The 25,600-nt window shown below is 43.9% G+C and overlaps 1 long non-coding RNA gene across 1 annotated transcript; it reads left to right on the top strand.

Moving 5' to 3' along the window:
- Positions 1-49: 49 nt before the first annotated feature.
- Positions 50-25,600, top strand: LOC121833834. The gene is made up of 3 exons (XR_006076894.1): positions 50-400; positions 1,300-1,327; positions 25,378-25,600. It is a non-coding gene; the product is annotated as an uncharacterized LOC121833834 (long non-coding RNA).

The following is a 25,600-nucleotide window of genomic DNA, read 5'->3' as shown; positions in this document are numbered from 1 at the left end:
GGGTTCTCGGTCCGGTTGCGTCACGTGGGGGCCGGCGGCCAATGGCGCCCCGCCTCCGCGCCTCGCCCCGCCCACGCCCCGCGCCCGTCGTCGTCTTCGCGCGCGCGCGGGTACGACGACGACGTTGTCGCTCGGGGCTCGGCCTTTCTCTCGCGCCTCCTCGCGCTCCTCGTGCGCCGTCCGCGCGCGCGCGTGCCCGAATTCCCGCGTCTTTCGTACGACGTTAGCCGCAACGGCCCGGTGGCGCTGCGAGGACGAGTTTGTTCTTCTCTGTATACGGTCGCTTAATGACGGCTGACAAATCGCTGCCCAGCCTGAGTGCGGGATCCATCACGCGGTCCGCTTCCTTCGCACCTCTTCCGAGCGCGGACTTGTTCTTTTTCGCGAAACGTGTCCGCAGGTGAGGCCACGTCGGAGGGGATCATGGGGACTTGGTTTTGAGCGACGGGGGTCACTCGATGACGGCGGGCGCTGCTTGACGCCTGCCTTTCAATCATCGGGGCCGCTTTGATTCGCGGCACTCGCCTGGGAGCCGGGAATGGCGCGTTGACAGTGCTGACAGCGTTCATCTCCCTCTAAGCTTTCTATCATTCGTATATTCTATTAAAAAAGGAAAGGGCGGTTTAGGCTTGCCCAGAGGCTGGACCCAGGCACAGCTCCATGATACCCACGATAACGGCACCTGCCTTTTGTTGCATTCTTTTTTTTGTGTGTGTGTGTATGGGTGTGTTGTTGCGTTTCTTCATGTATAGTATCGTAATTTTACTTTTGTAGCCACGAAATTGAAGGACATTGATCAGGAGGCAAAAGGCTACTATTTTTTTTTTTTAATTTTACCCTTTTCTGGTTCCTGTACGTGTCAAATAATGAATAAATGATTACATCCTAACAATTCCGGAAGTTTTCCCAAGCTGTGGAATCATTAAGCAGGCCGAGTATATACATTGCGTATTAATATTTTCCCACATTGTACGAGTTATAATGAAAGGGGGAATCGGGCTGGAAAAAGCTCAGATGTAAATTGCTTTTCAATTCTACCTTTTACATAGATGACCTATTGTGATGCGCCGCTAACGTTTTTGACACATTTATTTCCCAGTTTGAGAATATGACGAAATGGAGCTTTTTCTCCTGAAATCAGTTTTAGCTGTTGCGAATTCCAATTCAAGTATTTTCTTCACCTCTTATACAACCAATCAATAACATCCTGTGCGTGGTTATCCTTCTCTGTTTAATATGCGGACGATCGCTTCAACGGCGTGCGTTGGTGTACTAATAAAAGCCTTTCTTGATGCACAGATTCCTGCACGGGCTCTACGGGGAAACGGTAAGTTACCGTATACCTTTATTTCGAAACAGTCTGACCCCACAGTATCTAGGCATCTATCGACGCCAATTTAGATTCGGAAATAATGCATGGCTCCTGAAACAGCTTACTTCAAAGTATAGTTGCCAGCACGTGTACCTACAACGCACGGACACCCTTTGCATCTTTGACTCACAGTACCTGCTTCATCAGGTTACAATTATTTTGCGCCAAGGGAAGGTGCGGAACACACCAAAACTTTGCGTTCGGTCGCTCATCAGGAAAAAGTAATTATAAAGACATGTTTTCCTCACTCCCCCCTCGGCCGCACGACTTTCGTCACCCAGCCGCCTGTTTTGACGGATTTACGACGACCATGCAACGCACGCCTTCAAACTTGCCTTATTTTCATTCTAGCTTATACCTGGCCCTGTTTTATTCTGTGATTATTTTATTTATGGCAGGAAATCCCGCGGAGGCGTGCAAATTCAAAGGCAGAGGTACGATTTGCGATGTATAGTTCCTAGTCTAAGACAAACTAAGTCTGATATATGTTGCGACTCAGTATGAAAGCATCGGGTCGTTGAAGTACGTGATATGGCAAAAATTTGCACAAAATAAGCTTAATAAAGCAGAACTATGTTCTTTGGCATTCCTTCGACAGTGACCCAAATATATTTCCCTTTGAGAAACTGGACGTGTTCCGTGTTATTATAGAACAACGTAACGGACTGGCAAATGTCTAGTAATGTTTTAGAAAATTATTAAATTTTGGGTACCCGAGAAAGAAACGAGGACTATAACGAAGTGTTCGTGATATGTCTAATGTCATGAGTTGACCTGTAAGTTCGCATGTAATACAAACTCCAAACATTCTTAAAAATAAAATAAAAATTGTTTATGCAATGTGCTTCAGAGTAGTGGTGGAAAGGCAGCAGATGCGTAGCTCCGGCACCGAATAACACGAACCATAACCACTAATACAAATAATGGAAAGCATCGACCAGTAAGAAAAGAAGTCGCAACGCTCTACCACAATATATCCACAAGCGTTGGTGCCCCTTCGCTGTCTTGGAAAAAAATCTACATACATCGCCAATTCGTAAGAACGCAAACATTTTATCACACGAGTCTAAAACAAGTTCTGATGTATTTAAACGGCGCCGCCGTGCGTGTAGAGAAAAGTATGAAGTCGCGATTTGATATTTATGCCACAATTCCAAAGTTGGATTTCGTATATTTTCTTACATAGTATTTGTTTTTTCATGGATGTCGAAGGGTTATTGGATTCTGACCGCCCCATATTCAATTGCCGGTATTCAACAGAAACCAAGATATCTCTTTCCAGAAAAGAAAGGCAAACGTCATTTTTTCGGGAAAATATCCGGTGTTTATAACTACAAATAAAACGCAACGCCATTATTTAAATTTTCGTGACAAGAAATCACAATACCCAGAATCAAACGTCGATAAATTATCAAAGTGGTTTTCTTATTTACGGTATCTATTACTTGTGACATTCATCTTCTCAGATCGACTAAGTTTCAAAGGAAAGGTCATTAACTTGGCTGAAGTATCACGAACTAGGGACTCAAACACCCGAATGCACGGCTCGTGCGTGAGAGAAGAACAACTCTAATGCGAGCGACAGGCTAATTGTGTACCGAAGCCCAGTCCGACGTACAGTCACGCAACCTTGCCGTCTTCAACGGGGCTTCCTCCTTAAACCCCTAGAAACTAACATTTCCCCCTACGACCATATATCAAACACGCCAAGCGTATGCACAGACGAAGCTTTACAGAGAGCGAGAGAGAGAGAGAGGAGGCAAAGAAAACTCCACGTGAAGCCCTATGGGGAAACGAGTGCAAGGTTTTTAATTGCCTGTCGTCATCTGTCAGATTAATTGAGGATTACCCTCTGACTCCATAAGCCGAGATCAGGGCAGCAGTGGAAACATTCTAACGCACATCATTTATTTCTTCCCCCTGTCTGGCACCGGGATATGTTTGTCTTTTGTTGCTGGTATTACGCCGGATCCCCGTTGTTTCCTTTCCTGCACCCGGCCAGACAAGACTCACTTAAAAAGGAAAAAATAAGAAAACAAATTCGTTCTTTTAAGGGGCTACTTATGCCGTTAACCTCTTTCATTGCTTTTCTTGTAACATTTTTTTCGTGAGGAGTGGAGATGCAATTTCTCAACGCTAGTTTCTAGAAGGCTGGATATGAACGTGATTTAATAATTGACGCGGCTCTCCGTCGCCTGTCCTTGTGTTCACTTTTATGTCTTTCGGGAGACAGAGAGTGACTAATTTAGGGAGACTTGGGGGATTAGAAATTGCCCGAAGAGAAAAAACATGGCGTTTGTGTGGCTGCAATCGTGAGTTGTTGAACTAAACCAGCCTTAAAATCATCACCTTCATTCCGACAGTTTTTCGTCGTTAAACTTGATCACTTGCTTAAAAAACTTTCGCAATTGTAAAAAGAAAAAAAAAAAAGGTTGAATTGTGTTTTAAAAAATGACGGCTTTATTGTTATTATCAACAGCAAGGTTGAAGTAAGGTGGCATTGCTCGACGTCGGATCGATAATAACGATGACTGCTGTAGGTGCTGCGCCACTGACTGGCGCGCTGTAAAAGAGCACACTAACGAAATCACGGAATTCGTATGAATTCTGTGTTGGTTCTGTCGTCCAATGAAATACAGGCGTAATCTAAACGTTATCCTTTCAACTGTACTACAGTTTGAAGGACAGAGGGAATCGTTATTCAGCACGCAAGACCGTACTGAGTTTCATTCGGAAGAACATTCTATCATTCGACGAAGTAAAACTTTATGTTTGCCAGATTCATAAGGAACCACATTATGTTATGCCTCGCCACAGGAGACTAACAAATTTGTGAAGTGCTAAATAAAAAAAAAATAATTGACAGTGTCAATAATGGCATATGGCTTAAATTTGATTCCTGGTTCTTTTTTAACACTAGCACATCAGCAGAAATCGAGATACCGCTGTAGGGGCGAGAAAAAACTGAAGATTACGGTTCCTGAACAACCTGATCGTGTAACCCTCACAAATCCTTCTGAACAGAAAGAAGTCTCGGCGTTGTTTTCTCTATTGTCCCGAAGGGAAGGCAAGTGTAGAAAGGATGGTGGCACGCATGTTTTTATCGAGTGAACCTTTGTATATTCACATTGTTGGCAATCATCATACTCAGTCCTGCAAAAATGTGACATTTCCTGTCTATATTAATCTTTGTAGCCTCTGAGTAGTGCTTTCCGCACTCCAAGCTTGCTACACACACACTGTTCTCTTTGCTCCTTTCAAGCTGAAACGGTTCTTATTTTAATATTGGTTAGCCTTAACAGCACACAAAACACCGGGGAAGCACCTCAGATTTTTCCTCTCAGAAAAGTTTCATATTGCCTTTGGTCGACTTTATTTTATCGTCCATAAGGTTGACGAAAGAAAGGGTGTCTTGCATCACCCATCCTGTCATTCGCTTTGGAATTTGGCTCTGTGTTTTCACAGTAAGTAGAATGCACAAACACGGAACACGTGCAACCGACCTGCATATATACAGGTCAGTTGCTGATGATTCCAAACATGTCTTTTGCAATCTACAGATTGCAAACAGCAGGTTTGGATTTTTTTTCACCCGAGTTCTTGGAAAGGCAAATCAAGGTATCATTTCGTGTAAGTTGTAACTTTAAGCGAATAAAGATATGTTTTTTTGTTTTTTTTAACGTTGCAAAGTCGCGGGAAAATATTATAAGCTTCGTAAAACTAAGTTTCTCACTATGGAATAACCAAATCATCATCAATGTGGATCACCAGTCGGAGAATATTAGGACATTTTGGATGCCTTAAAATGCTTAAAAAGACGTTACACTTGTTTTACGGAAAGACTTGCATGAGCGAATGTGAACGTGATATATTTGCTGTGGTAACCGAAATCGTATCCTCTTAAAGGGACACTGACACTCCCAAAAAATATATATAGAGAGAGATTTTTTTCGCCTGACGGTTTAATATGGTGTTAGAAGACTACCCAATCAATATATTGCTACAGCGTCACATGTAATTTAATAACGTAAGAAAAACGCAACTGCTCTAAACCGAAACCGAAACTGGACTGGAGAGCGAGAAGATATATAGAGCAGGAGCGAGTTGCCAAAATTCACGTGGCTCTGCAACTTTTTTTTTTTTCCAATCAACGTATTTGAAGTTTTTTAGAAGTCCCAAAAATTGGGTATCATATATCATTTCTATTTTTAATATTACGTGTGCGCCTTCGATGGCTCACGATTTAGATTATATTTGGTGGTTGCGTCTCAACCATAGAAAATGGCACGTGACCAGGGAGAAGAGAGTGAGCGCGACTCAACCCGGCCAGATCTCGATCAGCGGTTTTCGGGTGGAAAGGAAACAAAATTTGATCCGCGACTCGTTTTCTGGCTAATTAGGCTCTGATATGTCATGTACAAACCTTTTTCGAGCATAAATACCCTGTCAGTGTTCCTTTAAGAACAAAAATGTACACAAGCGCTAGACAAAAATACAACGCGTCATCGCGAAGCCCAGGTGAAATGCGAAACACACTCAATTCCACGCACTTACCGCCTAAAAAAAACAGGCATTGGTAAATCCTTCTATATCCGTGCGTTTAGGTCAGGGTCGCAGCGTCTTGTGTCATAGGCGTGAGACCGTTCCGTCTCGCGCCGCCGTGGCCGTCAGTCGGAAGGGGCGTCCGAGGCCGAGCGGAACACAAAAGACGTCCGAAGTGACCCAAGGTTCATTGCGCATTGGAGCACGAGCAATGTCACGCTCGCGGCAGCAGCCACATGCAGCAACGGCCGAGCCCCACGTAATGTTTCCCGTGTTGTTCGCGGTCCGCCGGGACTTGTGTGTCAAGGCGAACCGTTTTCTACGCTTTTGACGTTTGCCGGCCGTTTCTCTGTGTCCCCTCCACGTGTACGTCTCCGACTATTCCGAGAGGGAGTCGTCGGTGGCCGGCGGGACCGCGCTATTCGTCTATCAATTGTCCATTGTCTGCCGGAGAGAGAGCACCAACTTGGTGCGCGAGAAACCGTTTGAACCAAATCAGAGTTTGTGAGGTGTAGTTTTTTTTTGTTTCTGTTCTGTCTTTTTGCGGAAAAAAGAAGGGAAGCTGTATTCGTGGTACTCGCCTTTTCAACCACTATTTGTACGCGCGAATTCAGGGGTAACCGCGATATACGTTTTTACTAGAATTATTGTTATTATTATTTTTTACAATGCCATTGTTTGGGCACAAGTAATCACGCCTTTGTTCTTCGAGGACAATTTAACTTACATATATAATTTCGCCTCCAGCGGGCGTACCCGTGTTGTTTTCAAGAGAAAGAATGAATCCGTCTGGCAGTTCATTTCGATCACCTCGACTTTATTTCGATATCTCCAAGGTTAAAAGGGACGAAGACAGTTTTGATGCCGATTTTCGAATGTGCCTGCTCATGGTCATCTTGGTATTTCGTGAATATATAGTCACTTTGATAGTATAAATATAAGTTATAACGTTCACAACTTTACTTCAAGCGCAATAATAAATAGGGTCACTAAGCTCACAAGTCACTAGGCAGACATTCTGTGCTTGACTTCACGTGAGATGTTATACACTTCCGCACATTCTGGTATGGTGCAGAAGTGGTTTAGAAACTGAGACGGTAGTTTAAAATTTCCTAGCGCACCTATAGTTGAATTAACTCTCGCTGACGACACTGGGCTATTTTCTTTTTCAGGGAACGATATTGAAAGGTTAGTTTCTCTTGCAAACATTTGCTTAGAAACTTTTAGTACGTGGACTGCCTTAAATCATTTAAAAATATATGAAAGTAAAACAAAAGCGGTTCTTTTCAAGCCAAAAGGTACATCGTGCGATGCCACCGCAAATTTTATATCAAAGTCGTTTGAGGTTGAATCTATAACTACTGTTAAAACTTGAGGCGTGATTTTTCACGGACTTATGTCATGAGGCTCCTATATTCATAACCTTACTCTTAAACGAATATCATAGTTGTCCTATACAAGCATCGCCATATTACAGTCAACTAGTGTAAAACATCTAATTTATAACGCAGTATTAAAATTCTCATTTATCCTGGGGTCACCTAGTTTGAGGAACTATGACAAGTATCAATCCGAATAAATTGTTTGCGGTGCAGAAAAAAGCAATTCGGGTCGTGGCTAATGCGTTGTATCGCGCGCATACTGAACCGCTTTTTTTTTAAACATGTAGTAATAAAAAAAAAAAACTTACTTAAGTATAAGCCTGCCGCAATGTTCATGGCATCGCTCAAAATGCCCAATGATCCATTACCACGTAATTCTATACTAAGTGTGAAAAATATAATATATGGAGTGTGCAGCGCGGGATCCTTGAAAGTGTCGCGCCCTCGAACTAATTACGGACTTTAGATGATTCAGCACACACTTCCAACTTGACCATTTGTTTTCTCTTATAAGCGAAAATGTTTGTATTGCTGCGATAAATAACCAAGGAATGCGCAAAACATTCTCTTGCCGACAAATGTTTTATCTATATATCACTCATTGTTCTCTGCCTTATAAGTTGGTATTCTTCTTGTCGGTCGACCTCCCAGTAGCGGAGGGGGTAAGGGTTTTCGACAAGCTGCACTTCTGCAGCATTTTTACAGCGTAGCTATTATGACTCGTTGGTAGGGTTTTTTCGTGTCAGTCGACAGAACAGTAGTCGACAGAGTAGTCGACAGAAAACCATCCCGCAGGCCTTATCAGCGTCTGCGCGCCTTACCATATATCATATGGTTTTGACACTTGTTTCAATAAGAAAACCATAAAAGAATGGTCAAAACGACATGATAAGGCGCGCGCGAACAATGCGAAGCACGTCACGCTACCGTCATTCGTTTCTCGGTAAAGATTTCGGTTGCATAAGCTGCCACGGTAACGGCAGCGTACGAAGTCCTTCATATATAAAATAGCTTTGGTAAAGTGCATCTACTTTTATTTCGTCAATCATTTGGTGTAGATTATTTTGCTGTTTACAGGCATGAACTGCCGCTTGCGCCCCAAGCGACTTCCGGTCGCACCGTCTTGGCAAGCCTGTCGAAGTTGCTTTGTCACCAGTGCTAGAAAGCACACGTGCTACACGGACAACGCAGGTGGAGATTTAACGAGGGCCTTCGGCTGTACAATATTACATCTTGGAGGAGGCAAGTTGGTTTACAAAGATACTCGAAACATTTTAAAGGCCGACGTACAAACTCGGGTTTCTGCAGGGAAGATAATCCTCTTAGCGATCCCCCTCTCCTAAGCTTTGAGGGGAGCCAAGTTGGAGCAAGCTAAAAAGTGGAGAGGATATAGGAAAGGAGGAGGCGGTCATAAGGGAAAAGCGTGAAGTGTACGTCGGCCTTTAACGGATCTCGCACTCCTTCGTTCCTTTGGCGTTCACCTGAAGAATCGGTCGTTAAATGTTTGATCTACGATTCAAGCAGCGGTGATAAGGTGGTCTTTGTTCATTCTTTTTATAAACCGGAAGTTTTCTTGGACGTCAAAGACTGGAGCACCACCTGGTGTTGTTTGCCATAAAAAAGGTCTATCGTCAATGGGCAATCGTTGCAGGTGATACCACAGCTTCGCTGTCCAACCGCCTTCTCATCGTGGACTGGAGCTCCAACTTTTTTTCCTACCTCCATCCCTCAAAACGAATTTAATTTTACTAATTGAATCTACAACTTACTCATTGTTAACATAATTATGGTGCTTGTGTGGTAAGTATTACATTTTGTTTAAATGCTGAGAACCGCCTCGTGACGTTAGAACAACTATTTTGATTTGCGTGCTTTATGAAAAAATGTCTACTATTTTAAATCAATTCTGGAAGATTCCTCGGTTACTGAGCGTCTTAAGATGACTTAAGTGACATTACGGTGCATATCCTTTAAGTGCAAGGATGTTAATGCACCCCAACCAGATCTCGCGTAAGGTGGTTTATTGATCCAATATTACTGATATTAGGAAGGTGATAACAACTGATAAAGTACAATTACATCGACGCATAACTGCACCAAAAGGTGAAAGATAAGAATTGATGCGATCGAGGCAGCTTTTTAATCCAGCTGTGATCATTCTAATCTCAAGGTCTGATCTTAAATTTTCTCCCAACAGCTTCTATTCATCCATCTGCGCTAACTACTTCAATATTTTAAAAAATGCGCCTCAATGTGGGCTCCGGAAACATCATTTATGCAGGAGGTAACTGAAGAACAACGCATGGTGTGTACAGTGCGCCGATGTTCAACTACGTGTGTAAACATATGACACGACAAACGCCGACTTTTCCAGCTGGGTATCTGCAACCATATATACGGCAGAAACATATCAAGACACTTTGCTCAGAGCGAAAACTATGCGTTCTTCCTATGTGTATGTGTGCGTCTGTGTGTGTGTGTGTCTGCGTGTGTGTGTGTGTGTGTATGTGTTCGCGCGCGCGCGTGTGTGCGTATGTATTTTTTTTTTTTTTTTTGTTCAAGCTGTTGTTTCACTTTCTGAAAACAAGCGTTCGTGTTGTCACTATAGTCGGGGACAGGTTAAGAATTCAGGGGAAGCTCGCATCCTCTTTCCACTTCAGCAGATGCTAAAGTGGAAAGAGTCCCCTGAGCTGCTAACCTTTCACCGACTATAGAATATTGCAACGCCTTAATGTGAAACCGTATTAGTGTCTTACTCTTTCAGTTCGCTGCTCATTGAAATGAAGCTCCACGCACTTTATCACACCTCTGCAATATGCTTGATTGAGTCTGAGTTTATATTGACGCAGCGGAATACATTTGTCTTATTTACACGAGAGTGATGATTTCTATTTCCGTAAACTTTCTGATTTCTCAAATACGTTCCCTTGATTTCATTTACAGCCGATAAGCTTTTCTAGGAATTGCCTGCATTTTCTCACTCGTAGCAAAATGAGTAGTACATTACTCAGGAAAAGAGACGGCGACGTGAGGTTCCACTTTTATTTCGTTGAAGTGTCTAGTCTGTTCATGAATGTTCAGCTCTCGATCTTCATCACAGTAATAAATTGAGGCAAGAAATGTTTCCCTAGTCACTTACTAGGCAGCTTTTGCTTTCTCTCTCTTACGTTTCTCTCGCTTAGCAATTAAATCTCTTGCCGTTTCGGCAATAAGAAGACAAAAGCGTAAGCTTGCCCAATGAGCTGCCCCCCAGATTTGTTCCTTCCTCGGAGATGCGCGACATTTCTGCGCGCGTCCTGGGATGACGTCATCCTTCCGCGCTCAGATCGGAAACTGGGCCGGGAACTGGTCCGAGCGGCAGGTCCCCTGGCGACCAAAGCGTGCGTAATGTGGGCGTCCCGACCAGCGTTGATGGTCGCTGCAGGATCTGCCTCTTCTTTCCTGTCAAGGTCGATTATCTCAGCTCGGCTCAGGCGTGCCGTCGGTTTTAGCGACGGCTCACGTTGAAGGTTGCTGCCAGAAATGCTCGGCCCGGCTTCGAGTGACGGAGAAAGCGTGGCACACTTTCTAACGTCTCTCTGGCGCGTGCTCGCGGGATGGAACCGACGGCGGCGGGAAGGGGGGTTGGATCGCTGGCTGCCCCACGACGCTTGCTTCAATGTTTGCCATTATATCCGCGAGGCTGTTTGCTATTCGTTTTTGGTTGAGTCTGCACCGTGGCGCGTATAATAGGCCAAGGTTCGGAATAAAGGTATATAGGATTCGCTCACTTTTATTTTTAAATTAGATGGATTTTTCTTTTTTATTCGCTCGCTCGCAAGAGTGGCAGTGTGGAGACCTAAAATTATAAATCTCGTTTATAAAATGCTGACTTTCATAACCAACCTTGTGGGAAACTTCGTAGAATAAAAAGTTTTCGAGGAAATATTAAAATCCTAATTTATTGTCGTTTTATAATAAACAGGCAATTAGAGTCCTGGAAAACATTACGATCCGTTCTCAAGAAAAGTAGTGATTTATAAGTTTGTAAATTTAGCCCATAAAAATCAATAAAAAAAAGTCTGTGACACCGTGGAATAAACACTATACGCGTACAGACGTTTTATGACTGCTTAGTGGTGTTATATAACTGTCATCTAAAATACTCCCGGGGAACGTTGCGATGTTTTCTGTTTTATTTGAAATTCTCATTCTAGTGCGTCCGCCCAGGCGTTAATGTCCAAGAAAGTTGGGAATACCCGTTATCTCATCTATTACATGTAGAATCTTCTATATATAAAACTTGAATACGCCTTAGTGCGCCATTGAATGGCTAACTCGTGCCAGTGTATAACTCACTGACACGAGCGTGTCATCCGTGCTTCACAGTACTACCAAGAACAAAAAATATGCACGTGAACCAGGAAAAGAAATAAATTCATGACACTAGAAAAAAAAAAGCAATACAATACAACGTAATGTTTTAGCTTAAGACTTCATGTAGTGCTGTCGTTTTTTTGTTTTTTTTTTGTTTATTTTTCTCCCTTAGAAATTTCTTGACCAATATGAGCTGCACCGCTGCTCAGCGTGGTGCACGGTACTTTCGCTGCACTGGCCGAATGCTGCGTAAAACTGGGTGCGGGCTGAAGACTAGATGAGGAGGCAGGGAGTATCCTCCCCTCCGTACCCTCCCCTCCTCCTCATCAAGAGCTGCGCTCCAATTCGGCATTACAGAAAATTGTAAACGTCTTTCTTTTTTTTTGGCCGCTGAATTGAACGGTACCTAGCACCACCGAGCCTAGACATTTGAAATTGCTCTGCTGTGCCTGCCATCTAGGGACTAGCGATAAAACATTTTTTTTCACACATTGCCATATTTTTTGGACCGTTCAACGGTCCAAAAACTTGGCTTCGGAGCATTGGATGCAGAATTGCTAGCAGATCAGCGGACATACTCATCTCTCTAAGATGTGGGGCATTCTGCGTTCGCTTCTCTAAACCCTTTCACCGCAGCATTTCTTAATGCAAAAAAGTGAAATAAACGTTCCTACCTACCTTTAAATGCGATCTTTCGGGAACGACTTTTGGTTTAGCAAATGGTTTACCAATTCTCTCCGAGTCTGACGCGCAGTTCCAACGAAGGATCTGTGTCGCGGCGAATTGCAAAGGTAACACGTAATGAATGCGTAGTGGCCGGGTTTGGGTTGTCTCCGTTAAACATCGCAGTGTTGAAAACGTAAAGACTGAGTGGCAGCGTTCGAAACGCATTCCCTTACCGGCGCGGGAAGGCGGCTTCGGCAATAAATATAGTTCCTGAAAAACGCGTGTTACGTTTTCATTTTCCACAGCTCTTGCTCCGAAAGCAGAGACTCGTCTGGATGTGTGCGAAGCGGTTGACTGCGTTTCTTGGGATAGCTGCTTAGCAGGCCTGGGGGGTCACCGGTGCTGCGAGGTAATTGCCTGTCCAAAAACTATGGTAGCTCTTGTCGGTTGCATCGCGGCAACGTTAGACCCACGCTATGCGTAGTGTCCTGCCGTCCTCGTTAAGCCTTATTGAGCTCCAGTCACTCGATTCGACACCGCCATATTGTTACGCAGACGAGGGAGGAACTTTCCTCCCCGTTTGCAGGGATGAGCGTTGATTCGTTTCTAAAGGAACGCAGGGGACAAGATTGTTCCTCCCTTAATGAAGAAATATGTATACCATTTTTTTAAAGAGTGTACAGTGCGCAAACGACGACCAGGCAGTACAGACCATGCGCTCTCAGGCATCGAGTGGAGGGTCAGAATGGCAGTGGAGGTGTTTAAATGTGTCGACACACTCGCCGCGCGCGATACCTTTCCACCCCCGGCGCACGCACGGTAGTCGTGCGACAGCGTGGTTTGTACTGCCTTGTTGCCATTTTCGCACTATAGCTCATATCGCTAGCAACTGTATATCTGACGTAACCTTAATTGCCTTCGAACGTTAACCCGGCCTATATTCTCTCTTCTTTCTAACTATCTGTGGCTGCAAATTGCGCTGCTCCGTTTGTATTCCTCACTGCGAGAGGACGTCGCCTTATATAGTGCTTCGCGTACAGGAGCTCAGGGACCGCACACAGGAAGATTCGATTACGAACTTTCTGTAAATAACTTAGGTAGGCCGTTGGATCTTATATATATGATCATGCTGCAGTCAGCTCCAAATCTGCAGTCAGTCAGGCGTCATACGCAGCCCCTATTGACAGGGTACCCGAATGGACGTTCGCTATAGCATTCAAAACAGAAAAGGGGTGTAAAGAAAACCAAAACGATTTAGTTGTCTGCGCGCATTCCCTTTAACAGAGCATTCGGAAGGTGGCATTGCCAGTATTCACCTCTTTTATGTTTGGGCAACAAACTCAGTGGTGCCATCTATTGGTAGCCCCGGCATACTTCCGGTTTACTTAGAGACCGTTGCAAAAATCGCCTTCTGCGCGCTGCCATCTTTGTCTGCTGGGCTGTGGAACGCCTTCTGAGCATACGCTGTTGATATGTTGTACGGCATAGCGGACGCTGCGCATGCGTCCACAGCTCTGTGACTCAGCACTTTTGACCCGGGTGATAAGCGATGCGAAGGTCTACATTCCCCTATTTTTAAGTCGCAGATTTTTTGATTTTTTTTATCATAAAAAACAATTAAGTTTGAGTGTGCTTTAAGTGGCCAGTCCAGACTATATCGTGTATATTTGGTTTCGCAAATACTGCGAAATCCACCGCCTAGTTCAGAACCGGAAGTGGTTGGGGGCTATTTGCACACTGGCGCCACCACGCTTCAACCCATGCTGGAAAAGAGCGGATATGGCACGCTACGCTGTGCGAGTTGCCACTCACAACGACTAGATTTTTACACGATATATCCTCACTTGAACTGCACTGTTTCCATGGTCAACTTCATATGTGGCTTGGGTTCTGACGCTTATTTAATTACATGAGGTAGTTTGACATAACGTTTTTTTTTTATCTTTACTTTTGTTTACTCACGTGTCTTCAGATAAACGTTTGTTCGAAAGGATTCTGAGACGACCGGGTTGAAACTGCATGAAAACACCAATCTTCATCCTGCTATACACACAAACAAGTTGTCAGCTTATTTGCGACTCTGAAAAACCCCCTTCAGCGACCAGCTTCGACGTATCCTCTTTTGTGGCCAGTTTTCAATACATGCGTGTGTAAAAAAGCTAAAAAATAACAAGGAACAAGCTAATTATTTTTAACTTATTTATTTACAGCCGAGCAAAGTCTGTTGTTGGCTCAGATTGTGGATCAAAGGCATGAAATAACTGCCTCAAGAAATAAAAATATTCCCCAATAGTTTGCAACTTGCTAAACATGCAATGAAGAGACGGCTGCACGTATTCACGCGCACCATCGATGTCCTGGGAAAAATATGGGAATCTTGACTCGTGAGTATTGAATTCGCAGGGGGCCCGGTAGTGCAATCAGTCCCAGCAGTTGAAGACATTATTTTTTTTCTCTTTCAAAGACAACGAATGCTTCCGGATGGCAGGGCAGAGTATTTAAAGCTATCTTGATAAATATTTTTTTTTATGGATGAAAAGTTGGGTGTACTTTTGTTTTTGTTTCAAAAACATGCTTAATTATTTTCATTCGCTAATTTTCTTTTTAGGAAAAAAAAGAAAACAAAGAGAAAAGGTGGTGGTTTAGAAGATTAAGCGGTGAAAAGTGTGTACGCGAAAATATTTTTTCTATATTTAGCTGCCCTTTAAGCAGTGTTTATCTGGCTTAAATAAATAAAAAAAGAGACAAACCTCTGCAGCGTTGTTTCAGACAGGCGATGTTATTTACGTGCTGTTATTCGTCTTGCCCTGAAGCCGTAGAAAAATAATGGACACGGGTAATTTACCTGGGCTTCGAGCTCTTCGCTGTCCTTTTATCTCCCTCGGGTTGTTTTTACGGCAGCGTAGAGTTCGGGCGCTGCTCCTGACGCACTTTTTAAACGAGATAATTGATGCTTCTCTGACCTCCTCGTTCCTTGCGCACCGTGCCAAATACCTGCGGCAACTTTTTAGCGAGCATCGTATACTGTGAATGTTTCTTCGTGGTGGTATTGTTTACATGAATGCATTTGTTTTTATTATATTGTTCGTTTCCACTTTTAATTTATGGTTCCTTACTCTGGAGGCTAGAACGCAGCTAACGACTTTCCAATATCACGACAAGAACAGAGGGCTCCGACACCAGCACCAAAGAAAACGGTGCAAGGGAAAGACATTTCTAAGAAATCACTTTTGTGGTCCCAAATTTAGAACGCTAGGTGTCCTCTACATTTGAGTAAAACTGAATTTGTGAATTATTATTTTTTTGTTTTGTTTAAAGATTTGAGCTAGTGATTATTTTGGCGAATATTTTTTATCGTCTCCACCAGATTGTATCAGTTGCTGGAGTTAATACTAGCTGTTTCTTATCTTTCAGGTTTTAATTACAAAAAGAGACTCCCCGCAAGATGAGCGACATCATTGAAGCACTTGGCGAACTGCACTTAGTCTGTAGTATTTGTGCACTCTTCAACATATGACAACCAACCAGCCCAGAGCATTTTCAGAAAAAGTGGTCGTTGGCTTCTGAAAGAAGATTGAGGGCGCAGGTGAGCTGGTTAATATTAGGCAAGATATTAAATCCAGAGACTCGGAAACAGAGAGTACGTCCACAATGCTTCCTCATGTTCGTATTTTATACATATATATATATATATATATATATATATATATATATATATAGCCATAATGGTTTCTAATACACCTACTGAGCGTGCAACAGAGCTGTTGTTACTCCTTTTGGCAGCTTCAGAGTGGTGTTCAGGAAATATTACAGATAATTGGGGTTGTGTGGATATATATATAGCGTGTAGTTGGTCAGCCATTTCAAAGTTGCGACGAGACACTCGCTGTAGGTGAGGAATTTAGCCAGTGCAGTAGAACCGCTAACCTGGGGTCTTTAACGTGAACCACACAGTAGTGACACACGACTGCACGCCAGTACGATGCTCATCCAGATCGAAACGGGCAGGGGTGGGGATTTAACCCAGGATCCATGGGTTCTGCAGCACGAGCTTTCGCTCCACATGCTCCGAGCTGGTGTGCGCTCGTCCAATCGGCCACCGCTTCCCCCTAAATAGTACACCTTTTGCAAAGGAAATGTGTTTCCGCCTGATGACACCTTTCTTTTTCGCCGGGACAGACTCCACTGAAATAACCAGCGTCGTATGTCAGTCAACGTTAAAATTCATGAGTTTTTCTTCAAGTTTTTGGGCCAAGTTATAGGTGCAATACGAGAACTTCCGAAGGATGCATGTCAGTTTTGTACAAAATCTTGAGTATAAAAATATTTATTTTCGAGATGGTCGAAAATCAGAACTGTCAGTAGTATTCTAGGTATTAAAAAAAAAAGTACTGCGCTTTGTAAATTGGATGTTCATTCGCAATATTTCAGTCAGTGATCCCCTTTTACGTTAGTATAGAACACGTCCCCGTTTCAGTAACGAAGCTATGCTGGTGTTTTATGTTTACGGTTGAAACATAAAATATTCGAGTGAGAGAAAACAGTGACATTTCGCTACGTTACGACGAGACACGAGTGCAAGTTACTGAGAGGTTCGTGCCTTATATACCGCGCCTCGAGCAAGTCGTTGAATTGGCAGCCTCGCAAAGTATATACGAACCACGAGTGTCTTGGGTTTTGCGGCCGTATCTCGGCGTAAACCGCCGCGACTCCTTTTGGCGCAAGTCAAACCGCCTCCTCAAACGCAACATTTGTAAATTTATGAAAATGTATAAGCATCCCCTCCTCGCTGTAATGCCTTATAGCCGGTGCGAGGCCACCTGAATGAATGAATGAATAAATAAATTATAAAATAAAAAATAAATAAAAGATTGGCAGCTAACTATACCTTCAAAATACTATAATGCTTGAAATGAATTGAATGGGTGAGGGAATCGGTGAATCACGTGACGTATGTTTTCCCACTAAATTTAGCGGGTAACTGAATTGGTGTGTAGTGCACGTGACGTCGATTTCCCGCTAAATTTAGGGGAGAAATTGCGTTGATGTTTTGACCACAAGTCGTGAATGATTTTGTTAAATTTAGTGGGGAAACCAAGTTGACGTAGAGACACTTTCAGCGTGTCAATTACCCGAGCCCCCCCCGTCGACGCGCTCGCCAGGCCGCCATTGCCGGCCTGTATTTTGGCCTGCGCCTGCACTCCGGTTATCTCGTTTGCTGGTGCTTTTGAGACAATGAGCGGCCTCAGTGCGACGCGTAAACGGCGTACAACGGGCAAGACGTGCACTCTGTAGTGGGTTGCAAAAGTGCAATGGTGACATTGAAGTTTTGGAACCACGCTGTGTGCACTGTAACATGCCCCGCTGAAACACATGGATAGTCCGTGCACGGTGCCGTTTTAGATGCACCGATTCACACTGAATAACCAAGCAGAGTATCATTGAGACGCGACTGGCAGCTTTTTTTTCCGGGCCGCACTTACAAAATTAGCGACTACTCGTTAACGCATAGGTTGTCTGCTGTAGCTCATTCCGATGCACCTAACATCGAGCACGATACTTTTTTTGATGAGCAACGAGGCGCAGCACCAAAAGACCGCATGCGAACGACTCCCGGGCAACGAGTGAGGTTTACTAGGAACCTACTATTAGTAGATTCTAGTAAACAACACAACTTATACAACCGAGCGGTGCGACCAGCGACTGCAAGTAATCCGCCACAGCGACGGCCCAGCCCGTCGCTGATTGCCAAGCTTTTCGCTTACCAAAGGGCCTACGTAATTAAAGCGGCCAAATGTAGCGACAAAGAAGACTGTGACGAGTAAAGTCCGCACGTGCAGCGATGGATAAGACATGCGATAGCCTTGCTGTGTCAACTCGACATTTCCAGGAGTCGCAAAAACGTAACAAATGTGATAAACTTACATGGCCTCTGATGTACAGGCCATAATGTTGTGTCGTCGACCGATTTAGAGTCCGATTACATCGTACAGAACGCACCGGCGGTGGCTGGTGAACCGGAGTACGCAGTGCAGCAGCGGCAAAGTAGAGGTCGGCGATCGCGGACGGGTCACGTGATGCCAAGATTGCGGCGCCCATGCAAATTTTCTTGAAAGCGTCCGAAGATGTATCAGTGACATGACGTCAGGTGAGGTTACGTGACGTTATTTTTCCCACTTTCCATGGACGGACAAAATTGTGGGATTGGGGGTAGCATTGAAAATCATTTCATGCTCTAATAAATAATGTGCATCACGAAGACACTCTGACAGAGCGAAGCTTTCAATAAAGGACCGATTCAGTCTCAGCACACGAATGCATAGAGGTTGTGGGAGCCGAGGGTGAAAGACGAGTCAGACGGCACGTGACAGGCGGTAGGCGGAGAAGACTCGAGCTGGCGCGAGACAGTGCGTGTTGAGTGAGGCTGGAGCTGGACAGGAACGACGGGGCCGGGCTGCCTGGCCTGGCCCATGGTGAACCCTGGAGCGGTCCACCAGCGAGCTTCTAAGTCCGGACCGGTGGAAACAGCGAGCCCTGGCCATGTGACCTGGGCTACGACGATCCCGGGGTGGTTCCGCAGCGAGACTCGGGCAGAGATAGCCCGAGACAGTCAGCCTTCACAGCGCTGGCGTGGGAAGGGCGATCCGCAGGCCTGGACACGGACTCCGACTGTGAGCTCTGATCGACGGGCGACAACAAAGGTCGGCGTGCCCGGACTGCCGGCTCTCGACGACGGGCAACCGGGAGATACAGTAAACCCATTCGCTGTCTTCTCGTTGTGTTATGCCACCTACTGGGTGACGGGCGGAGCGCATACCGATCGGGCGGCGATTATTAGTAGAGGGATCTTCGTAAAGAACCCCACAAGGTGAATGGTGTTGGCTACAGGAAGCGCAACCCATTTTCTGGTTGTAAATTTTAGGGAAATCACGTATAAATTTTGGATTACGTCAAACATTGAAGCTTTTTCATTTGGTCCAAACCGCGAGCGTTAAATTTCTATAGAGACGAAGCGTTTTTTGATGCAAGGTTTGATTTTTGCGGCGAAAAAGCATAATTTTTCCTTAAGGACACCATATACATATCTGTTTGCAGTTCATTTCTACCAAAGTTCTAGTCCTAAATGATGCTACACGCGTAAAAATCTGGGGCTTCCACATATAAATATGAACCTTTCTTTTTTTTTTCCTTTTTTTCAAATGACTTAGTGAAATAATATTGTATCCGAAACCAGACAAGTTTTCCATAGTGGGACAACTTCTCGCAGTTGAAAGTCAAAACCACTCATGCATGTTTAAATGAAATTTACCAAGGCATTATTAGCTTATAAATTATGTTTCATAACTAATTTCCTGAATTACATATTTTGAGGAACTTGTAATTGTAGCTACTGAAATGTAATAACTGCATTGCATTGATGATGTTCTAGTACCTCTTCCTGTTATTTATGACTGCTGCCTTGTCGTACTACAGATAAAAGGCATATTCCATGCCTCCTGCTTTGTGTTGTGTATTATGGAGTCAGCCTAGAACTTTACAAACACCTGTTTGTCCGTGCAGAGTCAGCGAAACTTTTCATAGCGTTTAACAGCACCGAAGGCCTAGCAGCTCTGATGGCAGCGTTCTAGATGTTCAATATCAAGTATGGTAAAGGGTGCCGCAATACAGTATCTTTCATTCAAAGGTTGTTTCTCTGGCTGAAACGAATCTGAAAGCTCCTGCCATCATGTTCATGAACTAGTACAGTCCGAGGCTGCACGAAATTCAGCCAAGCATTGGCCAATGGCTGGCAATGGTCTTTTGGCCAATGGTCAAAGAGTGGCCATTCATCGGCCAATGCTTAATCGATGGCTGATGGCCAGGGGCCATTGGCCAATGGCCAGAGAAATGCCAGTCATCAGCCAATGGCTGGCCACTGCCTGGCCTCTGGCCAAAGGACCATTCCCAGCTATTGGCAAATGATTGGCCAAACCTGTGCTGCTCGGGGTGATTGTGTATTACAAACGTTGTTGCCAGTTCAACAGTTTTCCCTCTAAATTTGGCTGTGTTGAGAGTTGTTTGATGGGTATATATATATATATATTTTTTTTTTTTTTTGCAGGCGGCGGGTTTTTTTGAGACTTTTTTTTGTCATTTTGCTTATTCAGGGGGTCTATATAGTTTCATTTTATTTTTTATTTCTCCATCATGAATAGCTTAATTTCTATGCAAGGTATAGCCATAGGATAGAGTCATCTTTGCTTACTCGTAGCAAAATTAATGAAGGACCCTTGTTACCACTGATTCCAGGGGTGGTTCCATACTTGCCAGTATGATCCACATGTTTTGCAGAGCGTTCTGTTTTGGAATAGCGGCATCTGGGTCGTATAATGGTACATATGACTTTCAGCCACCAAGTCACAAGGTTATGAGTTCCATAGTCCTTTTTTTTCTGAAGAGGCTATTGGCGACGAGATGTTTTTGTGGTGCCACCTCGCGGGCGCCCTCCTGTGACGAAGCTGGTACAGTCTAAACCTGGTCTTTCTCACTACGACAGATTTTTTTTTTTTAGAGCGCAGCTCTTAGGTTTTCGTTTTTGGCTTCAGGGGCGTCGGCGTAACCGCGGGGAAAATATTCCGCTAAATTTAACGGGGAAAATATTCCGTTAAATTTAGCGGGGAAACTTTTCCGCTAAATTTAGTGGGGAAATATTTCACCTAAATTTAGCGGGGAATTTTTCCGCTAAATTTAGCGGAAAATTTCCCCTAAATGGGAGGCGAGCCGGAGAGGAGGATGGGCGGAGCTTCCTCTCCGTACCTTCCCCTCCTCCTCCTCATGAGCTGCGCTCTAATTCAGCATTACAGGGGATTGTAAACGTCTCTCTTTTTTTTTTAATTTCCCTCTTAAACTTAAGTGAGACTGCATCCCTCTTACATAAAAAAGGCAGAAGCTTTCCAAGGTCATCCTCGCTTTTCCAGGGGGACGCCGTCCCCCAAAATGTAAGAGGGCCGCTATCCCCCTTATATGTCAGAGGGACACTGTCTCCTTAAAAGTAAAAGATAATGCTGCCCCTTTAAATTTAAAAGGATGCTGTGTCTTAGGAAAAGTGCCTTCTGAATTTCCATCTTTTTATATCTTGAACTTTTTTTCTTCAAATATACCCCTAAGTCGACAAGAAATTAGGTTCCCTTGAAAAAAAGAAAAGCTGTGCCGTTCTTTAATTACCAGTAACGTAACAAATTGCAGAAAAAATATTTATTATACGAGACACTAAGTCAAGTGGAGCCTACGTCGAAATAATTATTTCACTGTCTTCGTTTTGTGTTGCCAAAAATTTTTTTAACGACATTTTCTTTAGTTTTTTAGACGCAATGGCAACCGGGATATTGCCGTCTTTTACTAGAAGTGTCGACCAGTCCGAGTGTTGGCCCGTATGTTGCGGAGTAAGAAAAACCTCTAAAGTAGTAGCCACAAAGGCCCAAGATGAGAGCTTCTTCGTGCGTGGTTTCAGAGGTCAACATAATTAATAGTCTGGTCTCCACAGTAAAAACTCTTCTTGACTCCAAAAAATCTTTTAGGGCCTGGCATGACGGCATCTGAACCCCATGTTCCCTAAAGAGAGAAAAAAAAAAGATATAAAAACAAAGGTTCAGCATTTTTGACATGCTGCTTATTTTTGTTAATTATTAGATAAATTATATAAACTCCTACATACCATGGACATGAGGCAGCTTTTCTCCAAGGAGGCACGGAGGTTGTTGTCTTTGCCGTAAAACGTCGCGCAGTCTGTGCCATTGAGGCGTTTTTTGGCTGAATCCAGCTTTGCCACCATTTCTGGTATTGTCGACTTGAAACGAAGCTCTGCTGCAACCTTGATCTGTAGAGTTACTTAAAATTTATTAAATCATATGGATCACATATTATTCGACAGATTTTTATTAGCTTTTGAATGCAGATAGAGTTCGGAAGTCTTTCAGCTGGAGTGGTCACTCTGACCTTGACGGTCTCCACTAAAAGTACTGCCACTCTTTCAATATCGACTATCCCCAAGTCGCCTCCCGAGGCTTCAATGGCCTGAAAGAAAATTTAACACAAGAAAAAAAATAAAAAAAAACTGCATTATGAAAGCTATGAAACTTACCCGGAGCTCTGCCAGTGCTTCATCGGCTGTGACCATCGGCATCGTGGTCACCAGTTGTACCTGCGATCGTGCTTTCTTTGTCCTCCTTTGCCGCCTTCTTTACGAATCATGCTGAGCTGGTGTAAAAATACGGTCTGTAAAAAGTTGTTTCCGTTAGTAAATCTGATATCCCTAAGAGCATGTCATAAAAAAAGGAAATTAAGAATATTTAGAACGCTCCTTTGATTCACCGCCCAAGTGTCCAAGTGAAGAATGCACTCTATGATCAAGACGCGACTTAAACTATTAAACTAGGGCTCAGCGATACATTTCATTTGATACCAAAGACAATAAGTTACGCCCTAAAGTAGTGCCGAAATATCGGACCACGCTTGGCCAGGGCACACGCCTTCGGCACTTATGTATTTGACTGGGGGCTCAAAGAGATGAATCATCCAGGTGGGTAACGTTTGATACCAAACGTGACCCACCTGGGCCCAGTCTTATTTCCGACACAAATATAGGCGCACGCTAAAATGACTTGCATGACGAAGCGGGCATGTAAGTGTTATTCAAATTCTGCATCTGTTAAAATCCATTTTGTAAGAAAAAAAAATACAACGGTAGACCCATTCGCCCATGCACACACTGAGTGGCGCGCTCCTTCAAAAGACCCGTGAGCCGGCGCTGTCCACACAGCAAAGAGCGAGCGAGCGAGCACTTCGCCAATGGTCGGTAACACATCTCGAAACCCCGGCCCCCTTCACCTTGCTCTTTTTGTCTCCTCTTCTCACTAAATCAAACGCCGTCTTCCTTCTCAGAGACGCAGCTATTCTCCCTTCCTAAAACGTGGCTTCAACTTTATGCTCTAAGCTCGGCGAGTGACCACGACGGTGCCTTCGCAAGGCTTTCCATCAACTGCTTACGACTACGTAATTTTTTACAGGAATAATCAAATGGTTACATCGTAAAGTCGTGCGCCCCCTGATGACTCCTCTAATATCTTAGTGATTTGCCTTGAACCTCCTACGCACCGTAAAAGATTATACCAATTGTCCGGAGTTTATCGAGTTATCTTTTATACTTAGTGCCCGAAGAGAAGCGGGTAACCAGATCGCTTAATGACATCCTCATTTTCACCACCTAATCACGTTAATCTGCGAGAGAACTTTCACCCACACAACTTATTGCCCTTGAAATATCTCACAAGCAGCGACTCAACATCGCGAATCCCACCGCGGAATTATAAATAATCAGATGACTCGCATCAGTCTTGGTAGCTCCTTTGTGTGGATCGAGCGAAGGCCAAGAACAATAGATGTGATCTTTGAGGCTACCGGGTTAGACTGTCGACACTGTCGGGTCAACGTCGTCTGCGACGAGCCGGTAGCCGCTTTACCTCCTACTTCCGCTCCGCGAATTATGAAACGGGATAAGCACAATACCTCATTTAGCCTGCTCGCCAAAAAGTACGCGTTACTTTTTCTTTGTGAGATCTAGTACGCTATAAAAGTTGTTCAAATAGCGCACATAATAATGCAGAAACTTCGAACTTGTTCCCAAACAAGCGTAAGGCTGCAACAACACCTATCAAAATGTGTGAGTTATACGCATATGATAAATGACCGGTCACACCTGTGACCTATATAGGTGTTTTGAAGTTTACTGTGTAGATTATCAGCGTCATGCCTACCTTTCGCACAATTTAAGAACAGGACATTATTTATACTTTTTTAACTATTAATTGACTTTTCGTTAAAATCATGTCTGGGAGGGTGTAGCAAACGTCGGCCTAAGCCGTGGGACAGTCCTTCCCCTTTCCAGCGCTATAACAGTCGCAGCATAAATGGTCGATGGTCCCGTTCCACGAACACTCGTGCAAGCGCCTATAGGCTCACCAGCAGGGATCTTGGCGTTTACGACTTAAAGGCCGACGTACACTTCGCACTTTCCGCTTTTGCCCTCCCCCTCCTTACCTATATCCTCTCCACTTTTAACCTTGTCCCAACTTGGCTCCCCTCGCAGATTAGGAGAGCGGAGCGCTAACTGGATTATCTTCCCTGCAGAAAACCGAGGTTGTACGTCGGCCTTTAAGCGAGTGTCACAAAATGCGTTTTTATTTTCTTTTTTTTTCTTTTTTTTTTCTCAGAGGTTTTTAGGGAGGGGCACGCGAACCAGAGGACAACATAGCGAACGCGCCGGGCATACCATATGAAAAACGCGTACATCTCGATGACTGCGTCCTAAGATGTGATAAAGTGGGCGACTGGCTGGTTACTGTTTTTACTCGGGCATTCAGCCTTACCTCTACTTTCGATTTTTTTTTTTTTTTAATTATTAATATTATTATTATTTTTTTTTTTTTGTTGTAATTCGTTTCGGGGTTGTAAAGGTTGCTGAAAGGTATATGTCTAATGCCCGGGGAACGAGCACACAACACATGCATACATTTTAAGACATTGGCTATCGTATTTTTCCGCGCTTTCAGGGCCTCAATTATAAAGTTTGGTATTTTTTATGGAGTAGTTGTATTGAATCCCAGTAAAGATCACTTAAGTGAAACTTTGGTTTTGTGTTCTGTGAACCTCTTGAAATGCATAAAAAGTACTGCTTGGAAAAAAAAAAATTACGCTGCAATAGAGGAAAAGTATAAATGACGGCATGGCTCGTTTACAGTGTATACAATTGTGGTTTCCTTTTCACTCGGATTTATATTTTTGTCTAGTAATCTAGATTTTTTTTAAATCAAAAGAAAATTTGAAGTTCATTTGTAATGTAAGATTTCGAGTCTTAAATTGCAGCAATTCATGTCGCTGCTTTATTGAAGTTCGATTTAAATTAAGTACGCTTTTTTCCGGATTCATTTTTGAAGATCAGAGTGCAACATTGGCTAAGGTGTTGATAACTCAACTCCCTTGAAACTAGTTGATATCACACAGTTGATGTTTCTGATTGGACAGACGCCGAAGTGATCTGCAATGGAAGCAAAGGCCAGAAAGGCCGAGAATCCACCTTTGACAGCTCGCCGGACACAGCAGCGGTAAATCACCCGAACTGCATTTCCCCTTCTGCCCGAGAGTGCGTTTTGGCACTACTGTACGTTCGTGTGTTGTGCTACAAGGCGAAGGGAATCTTCCTCTTAAAAGCCCGGCAAGGAAAAGGAAACGACGTCGCGACAAACAA

The sequence above is a fragment of the Ixodes scapularis genome, unplaced genomic scaffold (assembly GCF_016920785.2).
Source record: "Ixodes scapularis isolate PalLabHiFi unplaced genomic scaffold, ASM1692078v2 PGA_scaffold0__279_contigs__length_252992795, whole genome shotgun sequence".
NCBI lineage: Eukaryota > Metazoa > Arthropoda > Arachnida > Ixodida > Ixodidae > Ixodes > Ixodes scapularis.
Note: the sequence above shows the minus strand (reverse complement) of the source record. Positions and strands in the feature narration are given on the sequence as shown.